Raw genomic sequence first — 19,081 nt, forward strand, 5'->3', positions numbered from 1 at the left:
GATTTAAACTCAATTAAACACACCATCGTCGTATGATCGTCTAATTACATACCTACCAACTGCAACTCCCTCTCACATTCTCTCTTTCGCACCACGTCAGGTCTACACGCCACGCCATATCTACATGCAGACCGGAATCCCTCCTAAGGTACAACACCATCACTCTTTCACCCTTCGTCTCCATGGATTTCATGGTAGATACAAACAAAATAGAACTATACCGACCGCCGCGGACTACACGTGCATAGCGGGGTGCAAAGTTTGAGAAAAATTTCTGACCGGCATGGAGAATGAACAGACCACAATGCACCGCACATGTGAGTTGTGTGTTACCTTCCGGTCTTCAACGTCGTCCGAGTTAGTGTGCTGCTATGGCAAGCAATCAGCCGGCATACCGGTACAAACTTTTGGTAATGTTATCAATAAAATGAATATGCAAATCGAAAAGAACTAACTCTTTAACTAATACAACTTTTTGTTAATTTTCTTTTTCAACTTTTCTTCATCACGTACTACTACTTCCTCTTCAATGTTGCGTCTTCACCATGGCTGTACTAAGAGAACGCTCATAATTATTAAGAACAAACGTTTTGGAATTTCTTAGTATGGGATACCGTTGGGATAAGAATTAACGAAGAAACTGTTTGAAACGCGTGGGTCTTCAACTGAGGTTTATTACAAAGTGAAGTGTTAGGAAAAATACCAATAGCAACTAAGGCAGGGGCGTAGTCAGGGATATCTTGATTGCTCCGAATACTTACATGATCTGATAATCCGATTTTCATTCTTAGCATCTTAAAGCGGCTGTAATCCAGGGCCTTTGTGGAGATGTCTGCTGGTTAATCCTGCGTCCAAAGTCCCGGACGCTACGTTATCACGCAAAAAAATATGCTTGACGTTAATACGTTTTGTGCGATTCGTCTCCAGATTCTTCGCTATAAAAGTGAGTTTTTAGATCATTGAACACACAAAAAATAATTCTATTAAATAAAATTATATAAGATCATGATAAAACCAAGGATAAATGGCGTGTTTAGGACATTTTTGTGTTTTACAATTTGTCTGGAGCTTAAATATGACTAAACCTGTAACTAGATTGCATTTATACTTCTCATGGTTCACTTGGCAACATACAACATGGTAAAATATGTGCAAAAATGTTGTACTAATTCACATAAAACAGTAAACTTTGAACGCTATTTAAAAAAAAAATCATCAAATATCATGTCGGTGAAAAAAATTTACATGAAAGCTTATGTATTTTTTAGGTGATCGCCGATGAAAAAACTTGCCCGAACTTGCCCGACTGCAAGAACGTCCTATATACATTTCGCGTGATTTTCAGGAACTTTCTAAGAAAAATCAATGCATATTTTGTTTTTTTCCAACTAATTTATTTTACATATGTTTTATTTCAGTATTTTTCATTATTATAACTCGAAAACGGACATTAAATTTGTTTACAAACGTAATTTAATGAAAAAACTCGATTTTAGGTAGGTATTTTATAAAACGACTAATATCTCAAGAACAGTAGGCTTTGGAAATTTGACGTCTTCGGCAAACTTTTTTAGCATAAATAGACGAACAACTTTGCCGAAGACACCATACCGCTAAAATGAAAGATGGCCAAAATGGCTTATAGGACTTTTATGCGAATAACGTAAGAAAAATATGCTATCGTTCAGAATATCGACCTTGTTCATAGAAATATTTTTTCTGAAGACACCAAGTGCGTATCTCGACATCTCGACAAGCTAGAGGTTTTTTCCGTGTATTTTCAATCCTGCCCCAGTGTGGGCCGGCAACTAAGAGGTCATCTACGTACAAAATCAGGATAAGCTCATCTCCATCGTCCAGTATTGTATACAGGCAATAGTCGTGTCTTGATCTTTTGAAACCCATCTTGAGGAGTGCGTTCTTGCATCAGTCATTCCAACATCTAGGTAACTGATTTAGGCCGTACAAAGGTTTCAGCAACCGATAGACTTGATCGAACTTCGCAGGTACGCCATCCGGAACCTCCATGTAAATCGTTTCCTTTAAACAGCCGTGAAGAAACGCTGTGCCGACATCCATCTGATGGAAATAGTATCGCCGATGTACACCAATTGCCAAAACGGTCCTGAGAGTAGCCAGCCGATCTACCGAGGTGCAGGTCTCTTCATAATCCTGTTCTTGCTTTTGGAGGTATGTCTTCGCCACAAGCCGAGTTTTGTAGCGAACCGGTCTGCTGTTTTCATCTTCCTTTATCCGAAACACCCATGTGCATTTGAACGGTTTCACCTTCCTAGGACAGGTCGTCAGCTGTCAGACGTCGTTTTTTTTTTCAGCGACTCCAGCTCACTTGCTACAGCGCGCATCCATTCATCTCAGTCATCTTGACGGGCAATTTGGCCAAATGTTTCGGGTACATCTGAGAATAATGGCACACCAGAAGCTGCTTCCTAAATAACACAATAATCGAGTAACTTACCCGCTAAAGTGCGCTTCTGATCGCTGCGCCCCACCAACGTTTGTCCCTCTGACTCGTGGTGTTCTGTGTGCGAAGTGAGCACCGATGCTACCGTCTCGTCATCGTCAGTTTAGTCATCTTCCTCCATCATCTCAGGCTCTTGATTTTCTTGCGGAACGACTTCTTCATCCTCCTCGTTTTCGTAGGAATAACGGATTACCAATGGCGATTGCTCTGCTGGTTCAGTCTCCACTTCATACGGAAAACGAGTTTCATCAAATTTCACGTCGCGAGCCACGATGATCTTTTATCGTCTTCGATCCCACAGCCGGTAGCCATTCGACGCGTAGCCTACCATTACCACTTCAAAGCTTTTGCCGTCTAACTTCTTCCGTAACTGACCTGGTATCCACGCAAAGGCTCTGCATCCGACGATCCGTAGTTTCTCCAGGTTGGGCTTCACTCCTAGCCACAGCTCCGCTGGTGTTGAATTGACCGAGAGAGCTTCCGTCGATCTACGTCCGGTTTAACAGGTACACGCCAGTCAACGCAGCATCACACCACATCTTTTTCGGTAGTCGAGAATCCAGAAGCAAGCATGAACCTTTTCGATGGGCGTGCGATTAAACCTTTCTGCCACTCCATTCTGCTGCAGAGAATACGCAACCGTCGCTCCAATCTGGATTCATTTCGTTTTGTACCAAGTTTTCTAATTGTTTGAGCCATACTCCGTACCTTGATCCACCGTAAATTTTGAAATAAGTATTCTTACCAAATGCTGCTGTCGTCATCGCTTCATATTCACGGAATCGTTCAAAAACTTGACACTTCTTCTTCATCAGGTAATGGCTATAATCATCGATGAGCAAAACGAAATAGCGGAAGCCATCCTATGCCGAAGGCCCTCACACATCCGAATGTATCCTCTCCAAGACACAAGTCGCACGCTGCCGAGTTTCTTCAAAGCTTTCACGGCGCTGCTTGCCCTGCAAGCATGGTTCGCAAAATCTGGCCTTGTTCGGCTTCGTGCCGATACCTTCAACCATGTTTTGTTTCACGAGTATCGAGAGGGCTTGTCCTAGCCGACGATGCCACAGATCGTTCACCTCCGCTTGAGATGCATTCGCAAATGGCTTGTTAAACTTGACTTCCAGCTCATACAGACGTCCTTTTAAGTACGCTGTAGCGATGACCGTGTTCTTCTTCCTCAACGTAACATTGCCGCAAAACAACACGAGGATTCCAGCTTTGGTCAGTTTCTTGACGGACATCAGATTATCTCTCAAGTCCGGTATGTACAACACATCATTGATCTTCATTTGAACGCCTCTTTTGCTGACTCCTTCGATGATACTTTTCTTCCGAGCTTCCAAGGTCTCACCGTCTTTGGCCACGTTCATGATGACGGGGCTTGTCTTTTTCAGTTTTTTCAACGTCGAAAAAACATCAGCATCGTTCACAAGATGATCGCTTGACCTGGAATCTAATTTGAAAACCAGTCGTCCATCACGGCGTCGAGAGTCTCTTGCGCGACCGACCATAAACCTTACCGCCTTGCTCTTTGATCCTGCTGTTCTTCTGTCGGCCGTTCTTGTTCATGTGTCCTTTCTTGCCACACCAATGACACTTGCCGCTGAATTTCTTCGAAGTAGTCCTGTCCTTTTCTCCAACGAACGCATTCGGCTTTTCATTCGTACCATCGTCATCGCAAAGGTCATCGCCGAGATTCTCTAGCGCAGCTATTCAGGGTCATATTACTCAGGAAGAGTCCCGAACAGCACCACCACCATATCCGGTTCCTTTTGCTCCGCTCCGGCCACCCGTAGCTGTCGGGTCATTGAAACACACCAGATGGTTCCCCATGGACTCTTATCTTCATCTTCAAACGCCCGAGCTTCCGTAATAGGTTCCGCTTCGCTAGCAATTTATTGGCAAATTAATTCTTCAGCGCTCGCCACATCTGTTTCACCGTCCGTTAGTCTCGAACAGACAAGCATCTCCCAGAAAACCAATCAGCATCGACTTTCCCTTTTTGTCTGCCTCGTCGAACTTCGATTTTTTCGCAGCCACTTCCGGGGAAGCTTCAGTTAAGGTATGCTCCTCTTCCATAGCGTCCAGATACATCGCACACGAAATACCAGTTATGGAACCCTGGACGTCCGTGGAAATGAGGAATGCCGTGCACCGAATTCTTACTGGTCGAGCCCGAGCTCGGACTGGAGGGTCGACGATGGATATACGCACTGTGACCATACAGGATGGAACACGGAGGAAGATGGCCACAGTCAAAGGCAGAGATGCCAGATACACAGATTCTTCTGTATTATACAGATTTTTGACCTTCTATATAGACAAGATACAGAATACAGAAAAAATACAGATTTTTAAAATGTGATACAGATTTCTCCAGAAAGTATAGAATTTGAAGTTATTTTCGATAAATTTAATGATAATTTTATAAATTGTTGCTTCAAAGAAATTATGGGAAATTGTAAATTTTTATACATGTTTTAGAAAAATAAATACTAGTAAAAATTAAAAACCGTTATAAAGTAGTACATTTTTGTAAATTTCTTTTGAAATCTAGGACTCTCGGTGTCTGCTATACCCTCAAATACGGCGATACCGAAAAATCTGTATTGATACAGATTTTTGATAAAAATAATCTGGAATCTCTGGTCAAAGGTCATCAACCGTCATCGGTTCGATAAGCTTCGATAAGCCGGCATTTGTGGAGTGATTGCTTATGAAGGGGAGCACCGATAATCTAGTCGGAACCTTAAACCGTTCATGTAACGCAGCGCCGCAAGGCGATTCCTACCCAGATATGATCGCAAACCGGTATACAAAGGGCGCGTCCGCATCCCCAGAACGATCCCCTGAGATGCTGCAGAAGATCGTGGAAATGCTGTTTTCGCGCAACGCTACAAAGACTATGGGCCCCCGTCCCCTATGGCCAAACCGGCCAAAGCGAGGTCGCTCCGGTTACGAACGTTGAGATCATCGCAAAAGCGAAGTTGAACAAAGCTCCTGGTCCAGACGGTATCCCGGCAGTAGCCATCAAGGGCCATCGAGGCTAGCCCTAACATGTGCGGAATGGCTATGCAGATGTGCCTAGACAAAGGCGAATTTCCGAAGTGGAGGGAAAGGCAAACATTGGTTCTTCTACCCAAAACCGGAAACCCACCTGGTGACCCGTTGGCATACAGACCTATTTGCCTTCTGCAGATACCGCCGGGAAACTGTTGGAACGAATCATTCTATCGAGGCTGATGGTCTATACCGAGAAACTCGATTACTCTGGCCTCTCGGATAACTAGTTCAGCTTCCGGAAGGGTCGATCGATGGTAGGCGCTATTAGGGCTGTAACCAAAACGGCCGAGATAGTGCTCCAAAAGAAGCGAACAGGAATCGCTATTGTGCGGTCGTCACACTGGACGTAAATCATGCGTCCAACAGTGTCAGCAGGGCCGTCAGCTGAGCGTCATACACCACCTAGGAGTTCCGGTCCACCTATGCCGGATACTGGAGAGCTACTTCCAGAATAGGAAGCTAAACTGTGACACCGAGGAAGGGGAGAGGAGCTTCTACATTTCCGAGGGGGTACCACATCCATCCTGGGTCCAAAATTATGGAACGCGACGTATGATGGCGCGCCATGGCGTATTGAGGCTCAAGCTTCCACCGGGCGTTAAGCTGGTCGGCTTCGCCGATGATATTACCCCCAGTGGTATACGGCGAGTCGATAGAGGACGCACTTATTTGGCATAGTGGAGGACTGGATGATGTCGAGGCAGTTGTCATTCTCGCACCACAAAACGGAGATGGTTAAGGTGAAACGGGACGCCATGTTATTTTTCCTGTCTTGCCTCTCTTTCTAACAATTTGCTTCTCGATTTTGAAGATGATAATCTCGAGTTCTATTGCACTGAAGATGCTGAAAAACAGTCACATTATGCACTACAAGTGAGCATACACAATGATAGATTTTTGTTGCAAAATATGAAGTAGAATCTGAGATTATCATCTTTGTAGCAACAGAGCAATGGCAGATATTTCGTTGACTGTCCCGTTCACTCTTAAGTGGTAAACAATCGCAAGTCCGAACAACAGGCAGTGGTAACCACAGTTTCTATAAATTTGAAAATGTACAGAACAACTATTTAGACATTTTGTTTAAATTTCTACAAATAACTTAGATTTTTGTATGAAAGATCAAGAAACTATCAAATGAAGGGAGGTAAAATGGCTCAACGGAAGAAATCATTCCTGAATATAAGCTGATCACTACTACACTGTCGTGTGCAGCATAGTTGTTCCATGATGAACGGAATTCCTATAGAACGTGGGACAACTATGCCACATACGGCAACATATGTATATGAACAGTAGACTGGGTCAACAAAGTCGATTTTTCGGAACAAAGCTTTTTCGATTCATTTTAGCGTCCAAAGTAACTGTGCAAAATTTGGGAGCGATTGGTTGCTTCCCCGTATTCCGCATTGGGATTGAAATTTGTATGGAATTTAGTATGGGAAAACGTGCTTTTTCGCATTTTTCTCATAAATTGAATTTTTTCGTCTAAAACAGTCTAACCAATGACGGTAAAGTATAGCCTAGGATATGCCGAAAAACTTTGCCGAAGACCACAAAGTGATCCGACACTTGTGAAAAAAGTTATAACGTACAGATTGCCCAGTGGTGCTTATCATTTAACATGTAAAGGAATAACATCAATAATAAAATCTTAATTTTTGGCCTGAGTTACCTAGCGAATAACTTTTTTCACAAGCGTCGGATCACTTTGCGGTCTTCGGCAAAGTTTTTCGGCATATCCTAGGCTATACTTTACCGTCATTGGTTAGACTGTTTTAGACGAAAAATTTCAATTTATGAGAAAAATGCAAAAAAGTACATTTTCCCATACTAACTTCCATACAAATTTCAATTGCAAAGCGGAATACGGGGATGCAATCAATCGCTCCCAAATTTTGCACAGTTGTTTTGGACGCTAATATAGATTGAAAAAGCTTTGTTCCGGGTTGATACGATCAAATTTAAACTTTCTGCATACAACGTTGACCCACTCTAATGAACAGTGTCAAAATATGTTTGCGTAAAGTATACCGCATTTAGTTCATCACTGTACTGCGCACTGAGTCTTCATAAGTGCGAAAACGTAAATAAAACTGCGCGATTGCATCAAATCAAATTTATGTCTTCGATGCACTAATGCTTCGATGTATGATGAATAAGTGCTCTGAAGACACCGAGTCGATTGGATGCAATCGCGCACTTTTATTGGCGTTTTCACACTCTTGAAAACTAGTGCGATAGTCCAGTAGTGAACTAAATGCGCTATATCCTTCATAAATTCATGGAAATTCTTTTATTTTCCAATAGAAATTTGCATCTTCCAGTTATCATTGCTTGCAATTAAGGTTTTGTGAGGATTTTGCCATCAATCATTCGTTTCCAATGCAATGAGGTTGAGAAAAACCTTGGAGGCGCATGGTGATTGGTGCCTATGCACTTCATGTTAAATGCCATCTTACTCCATGGCAGAAACGAACAAAACTCATAAGTTTTGAGAATGTTTTATTGCAGTATCAAACAAATACTCTTTAGTTGCTGAGAATGCTTTCAATTCCTTAAAAATGAGATCGCTTATCATTGAAAGCGAAAAATGGCATCTTATCCCACCTTACCATTTTAAAGTTTTCTAATTCATTTTTTTTAAGCAAGCAGTCGTAGTTCTATGTCAAAAACAAGCTTCCATCGATGGTATACAAAACTGCAATATACCTTACAACTCCCTGAGCTGCAATTTCAATTCCTTCAAACGAACGCGCCAAGTGCGGTCATCCCTTTTCACCCTTTTTGCTGTCAGTAGCCAGTAGCCTCTCTTGGAGCACAAAAAGTGCACATTTCCTCAGTAATGGATATGAATCGTGTGAAAAAGCTTACCAGCTTACCGACCAGCCCAAGAAAACTAACACCAACAACCAGGAGGAAGAAAACAAACTGCATCAGCTGAGCAACGAGCTGCTGGGAGCTGGTGGTAGCATAAACCGAGCAATCAGCCGCCAGCCTGCCGAAAAGCCCATCCTAACTCTCATTTTCTCTCTACCTCTCTTGGAGCGCCAAGGTACCCCACCCCGCATTGAAAGCACCGGCCACGCCGGGTCGTTCGACGAGATTCCGAATTCGAGCCCTACGCGAGCGAAACCTGATTCTCTTTTCTGGGTTGCGTGCTTTTCGCATTCTCCCACGATTTTCTTACACGTGTGCACCATCGATCGACTAAATCGGCATCCGGAGGAAAAATGCGAACCTACCAAAGGCGCACGAATGCTAATGTTTTTCATTCTCATTTCGGATGGGAAGCATAAACATAAAAAGTGTAAGAGAAATAGCGAATTCCGCGTGGAAGAGATTCCCGTAGATGGGGGTGATCAATTTTCATAGCGGATCACATTTTATACAAAACATTACACTTCAGGCTTTTTTGTTTCATAAACAGATGGTCATGGAACTGATCTTAATCCAAACACTCAGAATCTTTCATTTAGTTAAACAAAGACCCAAGGGAACGAAAGTTTTTTGGTCTACCTCTTTTGGCGCTTCTACGTCCAGAAACTATCAACTGAAATCATGAGTATCGGGATAGACTGCGTCTGGTGCAAGGCGCAAGGCTCACTGCCGGAGTCGAGCGTAACACCGCATCTACCAATGCAATGCAATGATCAGCCATACCGGTGTAGAGTGGACCTCTGATTGTAACGGTCAACCATGGGCAACCTAGCGCGTCAGGAGAGGTCATGGAAGGAGCGAAGTTGATAAGAGTCATCATTGACTTTGCGTCCCCGAAGAATATCAACAATGACCTAAAGCAGATCTTGTTGAGTCTTCGTAATCCAAGTAGGGCCATGATGAACTCACGGCATCTGCGGTAGCAATAGAACCCGTGAAGCTCGAAGGATGCGCCGGACACGATTGCTTACGACAAGCAGTCGCAGAAGCATACGAGGCAGCCGTGAGGTGAGGAGCAACCAGGCTACACTCGCAAGGTCAGCAGGTTGTTAATCCCGAATAAGAAGATCAGTTAAGCCAGCAAGTTGAGCTACCGCCAAGAGTCTAGAAAAGCTGGGAAGGGTGGCAAGAAGTTGCGATTCATGTATAGGTCCTCAGCCACCACAGGCTAGGATAGATCCGGGGAGAGACGTCGCCTTTACTCTAGTGGACAGGAAAAGAAAGGAAGAAGAAAGAGAAATAGAGACACCACGCTATGGAAAGGTAAGGTCAAAGATGGTGTTATTGTGAGAAACGTATTCGTGCAAGTGAAAATATCGTCAAGATCAAGCGCAACAAAACCTGCAAGGGCCTCGCCTACAATTGTCTAGCGAAAAGGTCATTGGAGAGGGCGTCGAGTCGAGCGCTAATTAGCAATTCCAAAGGGTAAAATCCTGTATGAGATTACGGACACGGTACAGCTCGCCACAGTACACAGTGCGTTCGACTACGGAAAGGCCCGGCCCGGCACAGATGGCGTTGGTTCAGCTACTATCCATTGAAATAGATAAGCTCAAGGTTAGCTGGTTGGTATGTCCAATGGACATTGTCCATCCTTCAAGTCGTGGAACTGTAAAGTCGCTGACACGAGCAAGCTTTGTATGCGATGTGGATGCCAGTGATGGAAAACAGTGAGGAATGCAGCTGAGTAGACACAAACGCAAAGCTATTCTACTCGTGAACAACAGAAGCCAGAATATATTCACACTTCCTTCACTCGCGAGCTAACGAAGCTGGTCGCACTCGTGATTGATTCGCGAAGCAGCTCTGAACATTTTTCAATTTTGTGAAAAAACGAATTTACACGGCCGACAGATTAACTTTTCAGGAACAATAAAGCACAAAATACTACTATCTGATGAATAATTGCTTGTTTTGCTATTAAAATCGCACTCCCGCATCTCCACTTGTTCTTCGCGAATAAAAATTCATGAGTGTTTTTGTTTTTGTTTTGCTTCTTACTCGTGAAGCAAGCGGGTGCGAATAAACTCACACACGGCTTACTCTCGGCACCGTGAGTAAACCGTTTGTTGCTTTTACACTCGCGAGTTGATTCACGATGAGAGTGTTTCCATCTCTGGTGGATGCGTAGTTTTATTAGGCACAAGACTGCAAAACCCTTTCCAATGCTTCATTTTTTCCGAGAAATCCGCAAACAGCAAACACCTGATCGAAGGTCCTAAATGCCCAGCCCTTTATAGAGCCATAACTGACTACCCTGGGCTGCAAAACGGTGAGTCGATAAGGAGAGCGTCCAACATAGCTCTGTTCCTCACAAGTTCCTACCTCATGCTTCCACGGGTCAAACGATGACAAAGACCGCCAGCTAACAGTTGTGTGCTTAGCTGGTGGTGCAGCCTGGGTTCTTCTGACTTCAGCTAGATTGAGGAGGTACGTCCCGAGCGTCTGTTCACCAAGGAGGTGCGGCTCAAGCAGCGTCTGTTCTGGCATCCAGCAGCTGAGTATGAAATGATGTATCGCGTCAGCTATACCTAAGAAGGCAGCCTTTTCAACGCAATGTAGACTGCGCGGTCCCGGTAAGGTAGCCTGCTGAAAACCTTCAAACACCCAGAAAAGCAATAGTAGAGTTGTAAACGGATCAACAACAGGAAGGCCCTCTGCACCACCGTTCAACAAACTCTTGAGGAGTCCTTCGCCGGCGAATACCAGGCTGGTTTTCGTGAGAGCCGATCAACGACGGATCAAATGTTTATCCTGCGGATGATCCTAGATAAATTTCGGGAATATAACTTGCAGACTCACCATCGTTTCATTGATTTTAAAGTAGCGAACGATTCAGGGAAAAGAAATGAGGTTTGGCAGATAATGTAAGAACATGGTTTTTCGACGAAACTAATTAGGCTGATACGCGCAACGCTGGATGGATCAAAATTAAGTAATTCGGATCGCGGACGAAGTGTCTACGTCGTTTGTGACCTTGGATGGATTGAAGCAGGGGGATGCTCTTACAAATTTATTGTTCAACATTGCACTCGAAGGAGCGATTAGGAGGTCAGGTGAGCAGAGGAATGACTCTATCATCACACGGTCGCACATGCTCCTCGGTTTTGCGGACGATATTGATCTCATCGGCATCGATCGTAGACCAGAGGAGGAAGCTCATGCTCCTCTGAAGAGAGAGACAGCGAGGATAGGCCTTACGATTAACTCTACCAAGACGAAGTACATGATAGCGGGTAGAGACAGAAGCAGGCCTACTGGTGTTAGTGCTGAGGTGATTGATGGGGATGTGTTTGAAGTTGGTGAAGAATTTGTTTATCTTGGAACACTTGTGACATGTGACAATGACGTTTCCCGTGAAGTGAAAAGGAGTATTGCAGCTGCGAATAGGGCCTTTTACGGTGAGAGAGAGGATTCAGCTGGCTTCGATTGCGTGCTACTTAATGTCAAGGAGGACCTGTCACAAACTGTCACCGCGAACCGAGCTGAAAATCGCACATTGATGGTGTGGAGTGGCCAAATATCCAAAGAATCTTATTAAAATTTGTTGAAATTAAAAAAGATAAAATGATAATGGTCAGTTTTCCTCAACCAGCGCAACGAATCTGTTTATTTTCCATGTTCTGTCGCAGCAAGCTCAATATGCAAAACAGTTTTGACCAATAATAAATTTTCAAACCATTGTGCGGTGCACAAAATTGAAAAAAAAAGTAAGAAGAAGAAATGTAAACATCGGCGCCGTCAGTGAGCTGTCTCCTCTCTCTCAGCTTTTACGGATTGCTTAGCCAATTTAGGTCCCGTTACTTGCAAACGCAAACAAAATTCGCTCTGTATAAGACGCTGATTCTTCCGGTTGCCCTCTACGGTCACGAAGCGTGGACGTTAAAGGAGGTAGACCAAAAAGCTTTTGGAGTTTTTGAGCCTAAAGTGCTGCGGACTATTCTCGGTGGGAAACAAGAAAATGGAGTGAGGCGCAGACGCATGAATCACGAGTTGTACCAAGTGTACGAGGATACCCGGTAGAGGTAGTTGACTTCGTGGCCGCACAGGCCACGAACTCGCTGGCTCCACGCAGTTGAAGAAGATCTACGACCCCAACACGTTCGGGAACCGACGAAGATGGTGCTCTACTATACGCTCGGCGTTGGAGTAAAGTTACTTTGTAGCCAACAAGCGCAAGCGCAAGCGCAACTGACTAGCCACGGTGCAGGTAACGCAGCTAAACCTAATCCACAGTGACGCTGCCCAGCAACTGTTTGTCAGATATTCGCTGAAGGGTATCGCCATATCTACCGAGTATCCGGCAGTAACCGCAACTTGTTTGTGGATAGGTTAAAAATGGCGGCAATATGAACAACAGCTAAATACAGGTGTTTGTACAACGGAAAGTCTAGGACTTGATATCTACATCCTTCGAACGAGGGCTTCGTGGTCGCCACGATCAACAAGGTCTTCTTTTGTAGCTGTATTGCGCCACCGTGGTAATCTATCGAGCTGCTCGCGTAGATGTTGGATTGTATGACGACTGAGCTGACAGGGCGAAGCCCGGTGGTAAATGCGAGTGACTATAATGACTGTGGAATGGTTCCACGCACCAGCGAGGTCAGATCCTGCTAGAAGCACTGGCTGTGCTAGATGCCAATCTGGCTTATGTTGGTATACTGAAACCTCTTTTCTTATGCACTTTTACTTTAGAGTAAGGTGGGGCAAAAGTTCGACCTTAGTTGAAAATTCAACTTTTTTCAAGAAATAGAAGCAGATAAAAATAATGAATACCGTGTGGTGATTCTACCATCCATGAGCTAAAAATTTGCTGTAAAAAGTTACACCAAATGTCTTTTCAATTTTGAGTTACAACACTTTTTGTATGTGTGTGTCTAATTCGAACTCTTGCCCCACCACTGGGGCAAAAGTTCGAATCTAGTGTTTGAGGAATTTCACTAACCGTAGCACACTATTTTGACACTTTGGTAATCTGAATATCTAAAACCAATTGATTTTTGATGAGGGAATTGAAATACACACTAAAGTTTGATGTGGATTTTACCCAAATCAGGGATAAAATTACTACACCAAAAATTAGTAGTTTTCCGCCAAATTCAGATAAAACAACTTTTTTTTCAACTTTGATCGAACTTTCTCACTAATTCCATCATTTTTAGAGATGATATGTACATTTTGCTGAATTTTAGGTTTTTACCTAGAGTTGCTATATGACTCGAACTCTTGCCCCACAATTCGAACTTTTGCCCCGCTATGTGTAAAATATGATTTCCAAATCTTTTTTGCAAAAAGTTATACATGCTAAAGCATCTTCAAAATATACCTAGTTACGCCCCAAAATAAAATATCGAATTCGATTTCATTACAATTCCATTCCATGCGTTGGAAGGACCATCGCATATTACAATTTTTTGATCAAAAACCAACTTTTCGAAATATTGATCAATTTTCATAATTTTTGGAGTGAAAGACTCTTTTTCAAAAAGGTTCCGAACAACCTTGACATCCGAAAGAAATAATTTGAATTGAGCTCAAAAACTTCAAAAGAAACTCTTGCCCCACTCGAACTTTTGCCCCACTTTACTCTATGCATCTTTTTATACCCTGTATGAAAAGAGGGTAAATTATTCAAAACCAATACAGTTTCTTACCGATTTTGGCAACACCCGGTTTTGTCTACTCCCGATTTTGGCAACACCCGTTTTTGGCAACATTTCCTTCCCGATTTTGGCTACAATTTCTTACAGATTTTGGCAACACCCGATTTTAGTAACAATTTTTTACCGATTTTGGCAACGAAAAAATTTAACCAAAAATTTGTACCGAAAAATCGCTTGTATTCGTAAGTGTATTTATATTTTAGCCTTACTCTTCTTCAAAAAATCAAAATTCATTAAATTTTCCAAAATTAACAATTAGTCGTGTTGCCAATTAGTCGTGTTGCCAATTAGTCGTGTTGCCAAAATTGGTAAGAAACTGTATTGTGCATAAGAAAATGTAATGACCAAAGTAACACACTTGTCACAGAAGAGTCGCGACAGCGCAGGTTTTTGTTGCACAGAAGTCACTGTGACTTACTTCTAGCTAGTAAGGTTTTTCTTTTTTGTTTTTATTTATGTGTATTTTAACATAACACTAATTCTACACTTTAGCTAGTAAGTATTTAGAGTAAGGTGGGGCAAAAGTTCGACCCTAGTTGAAAATTCAATTTTTCTCAAAAAATCGAAGCAGATAAAAATAAATGAATACCGTGTGGTGATTCTACCATCCATCAGCTAAAATTTTGCTGAACAAAGTTACGCAAAATGTCTTTTCAGTTTTGAGTTACAACACTTTTTGTATATGTGTGTCTTATTCGAACTCTTGCCCCACCACTGGGGCAAAAGTTCGAATCTTGTGTTTGTGGAATTTCGCTAACCGTAGCACACTATTTTGATACTTTCGTAATAGGAATACCTAAGACCAATTAATATATGATGTTGGACTGGAATACACTTTAAAGTTCGATCTGGATTTTACCGAAATGAGGGTTAAATTTACTACTCCAAAAATTAGTAGTTTTCCGCCAAATTCAGATAAAACAACATTTCTTTTCAACTTTGATCGAATTTTCCCACCAATTCCATCATTTTTAGAGATAAAAGGTACATTTTGCCGAATTTTAGGTTTTTACCTAAAGTTGCCACATGACTCGAACTCTTGCCCCACAATTCGAACTTTTGCCCCACTATGTGTAAAGTATGACTTCCAAATCTTTTTTGCAAAAAGTTATACATGCTCAAGCTTCTTCAAAATATACCTAGTTACGCCCCAAAACAAAATATTGAATTCGATTTCATTACAATTCCATTCCATGCGTTGGAAGGATCATCGCATAATACAATTTTTTGATCAAAAACCAACATTTTGTCATAACTTTTCGAAATATTGATTAATTTTCATAACTTTTGAAGTGAAAGACTCTTTTTCAGAAAGGCTTCGAACAACCTTGACACCCGAGAGTAATAATTTGAAATGAGTTCGAAAACTTCAAAAGAAACTTTTGCCCCACTTTACTCGATTTGTTAGAAGTAAGCCACAGTTACTTCTGCGGAACGAAAACTTGCGCCACTGTGACTCGTCCTGATGATGGGTGACAACAAACCCGAAACCGGTCGTTAAAAAAGGTAAATTTATATCCTTTTTTCGTTATTTGTAAGAACAAAAAGTGTTATGTCCTGTTTCCGCGTCGTGTCGTGTGATTGCTTCAATTCATACCTGTAGAAATGCTTAATGAACATTAAGTTGAAGAGAGGCAGGCCAAATTCCTGTGGAAACGTAAAGCCACAAAGAAGAAGAAGACAAAATATAACAGCGCGATCACTTGAGCGTTAAGGGGGTCTAATCGGGTTTCATTGGGTCTCGTTGGTCTCGGGGGTTTTGAGTTCCTCAGAGGCGTCTCATGAGGTCCCAGAGGTTTTCAGAGGCGTTTCAAAGCGCCACAGAAGATTCCTGGGAGGTTTCAGGGAGTTTCACTGGTTTTTCAGGGGGAGGGGGGTAATGCACGGCTCCTGAAACCTCCATTGAACCTCTTGAAACGCCTTCGAATGGGCTTCAATTCCCCAAATATAACGTACCTAATTGTGGGAAACTATCCGGTGACCTGTCGACATACAGACCAATATGTTTGCACGGCACGGAGGGGAAGGTGCTGGAAAAGATCATCTTCAACCATTTGTTGAGTTACACCGTGGGTGTATGTGGTCTCACGAGCTACCAGTTTGGATCCCAGAAGGGAGGTCCTCCGTAGGTGCTATTTAACCTGCTGAAATAGTTATCCTGCATAAAAGGATAGGAATTAGGTAATAACTCTTGACGTAAGGAAGGTATTCAATAGTGGCATTGGGCGGCTATTCCAAGTCGGAGTATACGATCTTAACACCTGTACAAGATTCTCGAATATGTTCAGAACCGAGTGCTGGAATACGACTCAGACGTGAGTCGGAAGTGCTTTTACATATACTCAGAAGTTTCGCAAGGTTCTATCTTGGGTCCGGTGACATGGAATGTGTGTACGACAAGGTGTTGAAGTTGATGTTCTCAGTGGGCATGCCATACATCAATCAAAAATTACGCAAGCAGCTGATAAAGCCTGTATCCGCAATAATCGGGACACAGAAATACAGCTGTCCCTCTGTAATAGATACATAAAAATTGCTCAAATTTTGTCTAATAATATCTTAAGATGTGTTCATTTCACCTACAAAATTTCAAGTGAATCGGTGCAGTACTTTTTGTTGTAGTGACGAAAGAGTAAAATGTGCGCCATTGAATTTTGTACAGTCCCTAGTTTTGCTTGTCAGCGCTGTAACTTTTGAATTTGGCAATGGAAATGGCTGAAATTGTGAACACAAACCTCTCAATCTACATTTGTTGCATAGGCAAAATTTCAAAAAAATCGATGCACTATCAACAGTTTTATAGTCGAAACATATATTGGGGCTGAACGGGATTTTGGCCCCTTAGACAGCAATTAGTCAGCACCCTTTATTGTTTCGATTGTACTATCGAAAGTATTATACTGATAATCACCAAATTTTGCAGGCATAATATGTACAATATCAACTAGCTTCTGTGAAAATTTCATGAAAATTGGCAGATAAATTCAAAAGTTATGAATAGGCAAAAATCGCACATGAAAAACACGAAAAATTTTCACTTACACTCACCCCTATCAACACTAGTAGCCTTCAAACCAATTGGTCAAAGTTGATAAAATTTTGCAAGAAAGTGTCTCTATAAGTATCATAACTGCTAACGAAATTTCATAATTTTCATCACAGAACTTTGAACTGTAGCGTAAAATAACCATCTAGTATGCGAATGAAAATTGATCATGATTGTACAAAATAATTGAAACCACGTCTGTTAGTTTTTCATCCACAGTTCAAAGTAATGCATCGATTTTTATGAAATTTGACACAAATAATAAACATATACCAAAGAGTTCTCAGTCAATTATTTGGCCAATTTTACCAATTCATTACAGAGCTACTGATGTTCTTCTGTGTCCCGATTATTGCGGATACAGGCTTTATCGTCAGCTTGGTCTTGCTGAACTGCTATGTACCACTCCGATTAGGAATGTAATCATATCCCCAAATATTCATCCCTAGTTACCGCATTTGGGCTTCATCCCTTGTACCAGGAAAAGCAACCGAGAGCGCGCATCATCCGGTGAGAGCCACCCGAAGGGAAGTACCGCGTTTTGGACGACCGACGGCCATCGGGCCCTAAACGACGAGACCGTAATCCACCAGCCAGGCAGCATTGAGCATCCGCCCGTCAGTCCACGCGATTCAGAGTAAAACAAACTTTCGTCGGTGCCGGATCGAAACCGTTCGGGAGGCTCGCCCTTCGCTCGTGTGCGCAGCCAAAAAAAGTAAAGTTTTCGGTTTTTGTGGTCGAGGGACGGATGAAACGGGTTCGCTGAGGTAGGAGTACATACCGATTGTGTCGTTTTCGAGGGTTGCAAACCTCACACTCCATTACCTTCGGGTAAAAAAAAGGGATATACCGCTGACTGACACAGACGACATCCTTCACACACGGGGAGTGGATTTTCCCCCTGCTGCCTAAGGCCCTGGCTGTGGTCGCATAGAATCCAGAGTTATTGCAGGGAAAGGGAGCAACATAAAAAAAACCGGGCGGTGACAGTGAGAAAAGTCAATAACGTTATATCATCGGGTTCGTCGTATTTCGCACCGGTCAGAGGATTTTCGCACCATTGACTAATCGAGGAGTGTCCGCAATCTTCCAGGTCGTTGGAAGGCAGTTCTCGATGGTGTCCTATTTCGGATATCATAGTTAGAAGGGCATTCTGTAGTGCTGCCGTTGAAAAGAGAGAGTGCGTGTGTGTGCGTGGCCAAAAGTCGGAAAAGATATGTCGAAAAGCACGTGCCACCCAGTGATGTGTATGATGTGATTTATTGAATTAGGCTGGTTGGTGTCAGATGATAGGTGTAACCGTGCACAGCATACCTCTACAGTCATCGCTTATAGTGTTTTGCTCTTGAACGAACCAATCGTCCGCCGTTTGAAACTGCAGAAAGCAAACCGGAAGAGATGCATTGCTGCGTCGAACAGTGAAGGAGAAAAGAAATTGATTCAATTATGCACTGTGTCAATTGTGTCAATGCACAACTAGGCCTGATCTGAGGGCCAGTGATGTTGTAAATGTCACACAATTGATGAACAACAATGTTGGGTCAATCTACAAGAGCAACGTGTGCCGATGGCTGAACGACAAAAACCAATTAAGTAGGCAACAAAAAGGAATGCTGATGCATTGAAAGGAATATACATAATGGTTTAAATATGCAGTTTGTCAAATTGCCTTACGACCCATTAAATTACAAAGTGAATTTTTACAATTACATAGAAGGTTATGTTGCTGCACTATGGATTGCACAATCTTTTCAATTCTTGGAATTTGGTTTTGTCATTTTATCTCATTGCTTTTTTATTTCAGTTTGTTGTGAATATCCAGTTGTCGTAGTAAAAATAAAATAAGCATTAATCCAAAAAGTAAGGTTTCAGCAATCCTAATCG

The 19,081-nt window shown here is 42.5% G+C and overlaps 1 protein-coding gene across 5 annotated transcripts in view; it reads left to right on the forward strand.

Moving 5' to 3' along the window:
- Positions 1-17,751: 17,751 nt before the first annotated feature.
- Positions 17,752-19,081, forward strand: part of LOC109400994 (protein rolling stone) — a 228,371-nt gene continuing 227,041 nt past the window's right edge. For 4 of the 5 annotated variants that reach the window (XM_062851352.1, XM_062851351.1, XM_062851349.1 and 1 more), the window contains exon 1: positions 17,753-17,964. The gene's annotated coding sequence lies outside the window, so the exon portion shown is untranslated. Of the gene's footprint in view, positions 17,965-19,081 lie in introns of all 5 variants that reach the window. The other variant, XM_062851353.1, reaches the window with a different exon arrangement.

This window comes from Aedes albopictus, chromosome 2, assembly GCF_035046485.1.
Source record: "Aedes albopictus strain Foshan chromosome 2, AalbF5, whole genome shotgun sequence".
In the NCBI taxonomy this organism is placed as follows: domain Eukaryota; kingdom Metazoa; phylum Arthropoda; class Insecta; order Diptera; family Culicidae; genus Aedes; species Aedes albopictus.